We start from the raw sequence: 7,252 nt of genomic DNA on the forward strand, positions 1-7,252 counted from the left end.
CACAAGCCAGTCCAGGGGCACTGGCAACGATCTCGCTCGAAAATCCTACAAAGGCCAGTCAAGCGGTACTGGCAACGACCACGCTCGAAATGGTGTCTTTTATGTGCCACCCGCACAAGCCAGTCCAGGGGCACTGGCAACGATCTCGCTCGAAAATCCTACGAAGGCCAGTCAGGCGGTACTGGCAACGGCCACGCTCAAAATGGTGCATCTTATGTGCCACCCGCACAAGAGCCAGTCCAGGGGCACTGGCAACGATCTCACTTGGCTTGCCGGGTCTTCTCACGCACGCAAAGCATTGTTCTTAAGAGGTTCTTTGCAGACTACTCTGATAAGGAATGACAGCTGATCCAATGTACATGGTAATGGATATGAAAAAAGGAATGAAGTGGGATCAAAGTTCTTAGAGTTCTATGATGCAAATAAACTAACAAATTGCATCACTAACTTCAGGAAATTTGCCAGCCACCAAATAATCAGGCAAATATACAAGTCAGATAAACTTCAAAGGAGGCAGAATACACAACTTGTCATGAATACCTGGTCTCTCTTTGGTGAAGAATATACCCCTAAACTTAGACTACTGATTGGCAACCCTAGGGTAAGAGTTAGATGAATTCAGAGAGACAAGACAATTTGGAGAAAGAATGTTAGGAGGCTGAAATATCCCCCAGCCAAAACATAGTTTCAAAATGAACAAAGTGATATGGATATTGAGGAGGAGGTGATTAAAGGCAACTGGGAGTTTCTGAGGTAACTTGGTATGAGTCAGACCAAATCCCTGATTGGAGAATGTTTGTAACATTGTGGAAGAATACAGCAGATAGCCATAAAAGCTAGGAGAGAGAGAAAGAGAGAGTATAATGTAGCTAGAAGGAAAGCTAGACATTGATTACATTAAACAAGGTGAGCATGTATGAATAAAAGATTTGTCAATGTTCTGTGAGATTAGAGATGTGAGCTTTCTGCATTGCAACGCTCATCATCATTTAACTTCTGTTGTCTATGCTGTCATGGATTGGTTTCTATGGCTGGATGCCCTTCCTAACACCAACCACTCCGAGAGTGTAATGGGTGCTTTTATGTGCCACCAGCATGGGTGCTATTTGCATGACACCAGTGTCTGTCACGACTGCGATTTTACTTGGCTTGATGGGTCTTCTCAAGCATGGCATAATGCCAAAGGTCTCGATCATTTGTCATTGACTGTGAGGCCCAACACTCGAAAGGTGCTTTCCATGTGCCACTGGCATTGGCCACTTTGCCTCTGTGAGGCCCAACACTTGAAAGGTGCTTCTTATGTGTCACCAGCATTGGCCATGACAGTAAATAATCAGAATGTTGTTGGAGAAGAGTGTATATGGAATGATGGTGATGCATTTGCTCTCACTGATGATAAGAAGAGGTATGGAAATGTCAGTAGTTGTTGAATGTGTAGGGAAGAGTAGGACAACTCTGAGTAGATCCATCAGAAGGATTAGCTACTGAAGTTGATAGATGTATGTTCAAAAGAGCAATTAGTGATGTGAAAGTAGTAATGCCATCATGGGCAGTTACTGAAAGGCTAAAAATATCTGGTGAAGTAGGATATGCACCAGTTCATCAAGTAGTAGAGAGAAGTGTTATTCCTCAATGACTAGCACTACAGTATCGTAAGCTGTTACAAGATGAAAGGAGATGCTTAACAAAGAAGCAAGTACAGAGACATCAAACTGACTGATTGGATGATGAAAATAATAGAAAAAGTTTAATTAGGAAGAGAAACTAGTGAGACGAGATGCAATTTGTCTCTGTACCAAGATAAGGTGCCATTGGTGTCTGCTTCCTAGGGAGATAACTATAGGAGACATTCTTAGCTAAAAGCAAGTTACTATTCTTAGCATTTATGGACTTAGAGAAGGGCTCTGACAAGATGCCATGCTCTACAGCATAGGGATCACTAAGAAAAAGGTAGGTGAGGATAAATGGCATGTGAGAACCAAGTATGTCATATACAGATACTATCAATAAGGTGAAATTTAATGAGTGTAGTAAAGTGTCCATCAAAGCTCTGTTCTCAGTCTCCTTCTGTTTAACACCAAGTCATATTAGAGAAGTTTCAGATCAGTTGCCATCGAAACTATTATATTTTGATGACCTAATTCTTATAGCTGAATATGTTGAAAAATAAGAGAATTCCAAACATGAAAGCAAAGCCTAGAATTGAAATGTCTTAACCCTTTAACATTCAGATTACTCTGTTAAATGTAATATTTATTTATTCACTGTTTTGAACTGATCATGCATTATTTCATAGCTTCAAGATTTTGATGATGTGATTGTTTATTTCTAGAATGACATTGTAGGGTAGGTGTGAGAGGCTAGATCTGGCCAGTTTTGAACATAAAATAGGTCGAATATTTGGGTTAAATGCTAGAGGGTTAAACTAAACCTATGAAAGATGATGGTTTTAGTTACCAAGCACAGAGACAGGAGTTTGAAGGAATTCCATATGGCATACTCAATAGTAAGCAATCAGTGTACAAGAGCAGCAGTGGGAATATAGTCAGATTTATTGAAAACACTTTGTATATAGGAAGGGAGGAGTTGGCAGTAATAATACTGAGATAAATTCTTTTAAAATGCTTAGAAGACGCCCTAGAATTAATTGACCCTCTCTGTTACCTAAGTAACCTAACTGACAGTTGTGGTGGATGTTCTGGAAGTATAGCAACCAGAATAAGATGGAAGAAGATCAAGGAGCTGTTACCATAGTTGGGAATAAAGGGATTCTCTCTGTGAATGAAAGGTTATCGATGTGGGGTATGTTGAGAAGGCTGGGAAAATGAATGAACGTGCTCTGCAGGATCTGTAATGATAATGTGTATGAATGGCAGAGTACATAATGAGCTGAGTAAAAACCTGGGTATAAGAGGAACTGACTAGTTTGTAGGAGAAAAAAACTGAGTTTGGATAGCTATGTGATACATAAGGAGGGTGACAGTTAAGTGGAAGGAACCTATGGGAAAAAAAGATTGAGGAAGACATGGGAAGTGGTGAAAACTGATCTTAAGAGGTTGAACATCAAGCAGAAGATAAAAGATTGCAGTAACTAATAAAACAGACACTGTACTGGAGAATAATTTCATAATTATTGACCAAATGGATATAAAATGAATGAAATCCTGAAAAGAATAGTGAAGAACAAGAGGACAGAATCACAATATATAATCACATATAACATATTGGACATACTAAACAATGTTGGTGGGCAATCATGAATACATAGAAAATTCTCATAATTTTCTACAGCTTGTCCATATGAATTTGACAATGTGATTCCAACAAAGGTAAACAGAGAGAGAGAGAGAGAGAGAATTTTCTAAGAACTGCCCATGCATTTAAAATTTCATGTCTGCACTGTATGATGTACAGTGAATAAGTTAACTAAGCTTTCAACCATTCTCTTAAATGTTGTTCTTGTATATCTCAGAAAAAACTGTTTATTTAAATTGATTCTGTATCAGCCTATAAGTGTGTTACTATTTCAAATGCTTTACAAAATCAGATCTTATAATAATAAACAACCCTTAAAAGCTGTTGTATATCTAAACTGACCGAAACATGGCAACATATCTGAAGAGCTTAAGCTTATGGCTTGCTCTCAAACAATACAATAGAACTCTTTATGCCATGCAGTCTATTTTTTTGTTGTTGACGAACAGACACTGGCGTTACTTTCCACAACTAAATCCCGTTTCTTTTTCACTCCCTTGAAGCATTTCTCTAAACTACTTTTGGAGAAATTAACCTCATTTCCTTGACACTCCTTTATTTAATAGGAGATCGAGTAATGGACCAAGAGGTTAGCAGAACATATCCTGAAGCTGCATTGAAAATACTATCAATAAGTTTAGAATCCACCACAACATTCAAATAAAAGTCTTGTCAACTTTGTTGTGCCATTTAATATGGAATGGACCCTGGTTTTGATGACATACAACATACGACTGTTCTGCAACATACTATTCCGCGTTTAATTCACTTGGTACAATAATCTATCCGGTTCATAACTTTCTTGAGTTATGAAAGATTCTAGGCTTGCTTAACACTATTTATATCTCTTTAAATGACTGTACTTCAATCTAAGCTGGTCTTTTGAAACTACATAGTAATTTTCTTAGAGTAGTTAAATAAGAATAAGCATTTCACATAACTACTTTATCCACTTCAATCGATTAACGATATGAACTAAACACAAGAAATATTTTAACTATGTTGTAAGAGTATAACATATGTATATCATCTTTAAATTCTGACCACCAGATTTATAAGAGGTAAAAATACAAGATTTTGAAAGAATTTATTTGTATATGCATATATAAGCACGCTTAGGTAATGTGTGGACATTTCACTTTCTCACTTCATTACACGAGAAAACAAAGGAAGATAACTCTTGCTGGCAATATCAATATGCACGAGGGAAAAACAGAACAAGTGTTATGTTAGGATTTAATCAATTTCCTTCGAAATAATAGCAATAATTATTTTGCTCCTTTTAAGAAAATAATTTTTTTAGAAAATGCAGAAGTCCGAGTTTCATTAATGATTTATGCTTATTTCCAACTAAAATGTTAAGCTGCTGGGACAGTTCCCCAGGGTAGTAAACTAGTTTATCGTTATGTGACATTACATTACCGCATGTACAAGTCATTCACGTAATTTGAGGCGTGTTATATCAGACGTGTGTTACAGGTACATGACGAAACGCCAGAAGCAGGTTTAGTCATATGAATCATGTAATCATCTTATTTTTGATAGGTAATAACTAAAAATATTTTGCACGAAGCTTGAAACATTGAGAGACAGAAAGAAAATAGGAAGTCTTGGTACAATTATACCACAATTAAATGACTAGTAGAATTAACTGGAACCAAAACCAGATTGTTTGTTAGGTTAGCTTTAATAACAAGGATTTAAGGGCAAGGTAAGATTAAAAAGTCTAGCAAGTGTAGTGTTTATGTTTAAAGAAACCTTTAAGTGTAACATACAGGAAATACAATTCAATAATTACTAGAAAGCATTAGATAATACAAATTGTCAGTTTCTATAATTTGATAAAAATACAAGTTTGTTAAGGTGAAAGGGAGATTAGCAGAAAATGGTACATAATGGCGGTTAGCAGCCCGCCTACTTGGGAGTGGAGTGCGCATGCGCCAGAGTTTCTCCTTGACTATCGTTGCCCACAATACTATCATCAGTCCCTCCCCACAGCAGCACATCTCCACACACAGCCACACTAACAGCACACCAACGCCCTCCAGTGAGCACCAAGGAAGACGCAGTAAGTAAGATAATTTCTAAAATAAACAAAACAACCAAACAAAACAATTATGAATAAAATAAGAGAATAACGAGGGAGAAAGTTAGTAAAAATAGATATATAAATGTATATATATAGAATAGCAACAATGATAATAATAAACTATCGTGTTGATTAATTGGAAGTTAAAAAAAAAATGACCGTTGTTAATTTCGTAAGCTGAAGGATGATCAAATGAAACAACTTAGATTAGCACTAATTATGTCTTATTAGACTTCATATAACGATTAGTAATTCTTCTCAACACAACAGAATCGACATTTATGACATGATAGACGAAACAACAAAAATAAAACCCTACTACAGACAGACACAGCTATAAAATAACATATTTGTAAAGAAATGAGTCGTAAGATAACAAGGTACTTGAGTGATATATATATATGTGTGTGTGTGTGTGTGTATATATAGACATTGTCGAATAATTGCCATTTACACACACACTGAACTGGTGTTTCTGGATGTTGACAAAGATGTCATATTGTCGCTGAAACTACTTGGTACGATGGAAGTCTTGGTTTGATGTCGAACCTAAGCATTTTAGCTTCATATATACAAATAAAAATGAAATTCGTGCTTATTTAACTCTCATTTTCGTGATTTACATTTTCTGGTAGTACCACACTAGTTATTTCCAGAAAATTAATACTAATAACAACAATAATAATGTCTTCATAAAATAATGTATGTATATACACACACAAAAAAAAAAGGTTAAGCTGATTTTGTAATGGTAGTAAGTATGGCGCGAGGCCATTAAAGAAGATGCTTGCGTTTTGCACCAACATGGGCGATTCTGGTGACAATTTCTTGTTGAGCGCTTCTTTGGTCGTTGCTGTGTCTGAGCAGATGGCGCTCGGATGGGAACGGGGGGTGGGGTGGGGGTGTTGTTACTAAGAATGGAGCTGCTACTGCTACTGTTTTTACTACTACTACTACTACTGCTGCCGCCTTGGACAGACACCTCTACTCTAAACAATTATACCTTATACTTCCTTCCTCTATTTCTCACCGTTTACTTTCAAATTGAAAATTCCTTATGTCTTAATATTTCTGAAATCCTATCGATTTTTCATTTGTTGATTCTACTTTCACTGTTAGAATTCTCACAGACATCTATGTACAAACATTCATAGCTACATGGTCATATTTGATTAAAAAACAAAACATTCTACATACATAACCTTTGTCTATGTTTACACACACACGAGGTGGTATCAAAAAGTTCCCGGATTAGTTATATTTAATGAATAGTCACCTTGCGCAGCAATACACCGGTCCTAGCGTTCCTGCCACTTTTGGAATCCGGCCTGGAAGTCGTTTTCCGTTATCGAGTCGAGAACCTTCTGCAATTCGTTCTGGATCCCGACAACGGTTTTAAAACGACGACATTTCAGCAGCACTTTCATCTTGGGGAAGAGATGGAAGTTTGCAGGTGCTAAATCTGGCGAATAGGGCAGAATGATGGGTCATCAGCGGCATGCTTATCGTCTTCCACGGACGTTGTTCCACTTTTGAAGCGCTCGTGCTGCTCGAAACATTGTGTACGACCCGTTGCCTCATCGTCGTAATCTTGTCGAAGCATGCTCAATGTCTCTGTAGCAGACTTTTCAAGTTTAACGCAAAATTTCACGTTGCCCTTTTGTTTCAACTTCCTGTCCATGACAAAATAGCAGACTACAGCATACACGTGATCGCAAAAACACAAATTTCACAACTTGTGAAGCAAAGACAGCAATATCATTTGGTACATTGCATCATCAAGGTCACTGCTAGCTCTTGGTGCAGACACAATCGTGTGCTGCCATCTGTTGGCGCGTTACAGAGCTAGTCCGGGTACTTTTTGATACCACCTGGTGTGTGTGTGTGTGTATATAAATACATATATAT

The 7,252-nt window shown here is 37.3% G+C and overlaps 1 protein-coding gene across 2 annotated transcripts in view; it reads left to right on the forward strand.

The window, feature by feature from the left end:
* The first annotated feature begins 4,480 nt into the window (after positions 1–4,480).
* The window catches only part of LOC106872728 (zinc finger autosomal protein), a 22,558-nt gene continuing 19,786 nt past the window's right edge, over positions 4,481–7,252 (forward strand). The window contains exon 1 of one of the 2 annotated variants that reach the window (XM_052967344.1): positions 4,481–5,327. The gene's annotated coding sequence lies outside the window, so the exon portion shown is untranslated. The remainder of the gene's footprint in view (positions 5,328–7,252) is intronic. The other variant, XM_052967343.1, reaches the window with a different exon arrangement.

This window comes from Octopus bimaculoides, chromosome 4 (assembly GCF_001194135.2).
Source record: "Octopus bimaculoides isolate UCB-OBI-ISO-001 chromosome 4, ASM119413v2, whole genome shotgun sequence".
In the NCBI taxonomy this organism is placed as follows: domain Eukaryota; kingdom Metazoa; phylum Mollusca; class Cephalopoda; order Octopoda; family Octopodidae; genus Octopus; species Octopus bimaculoides.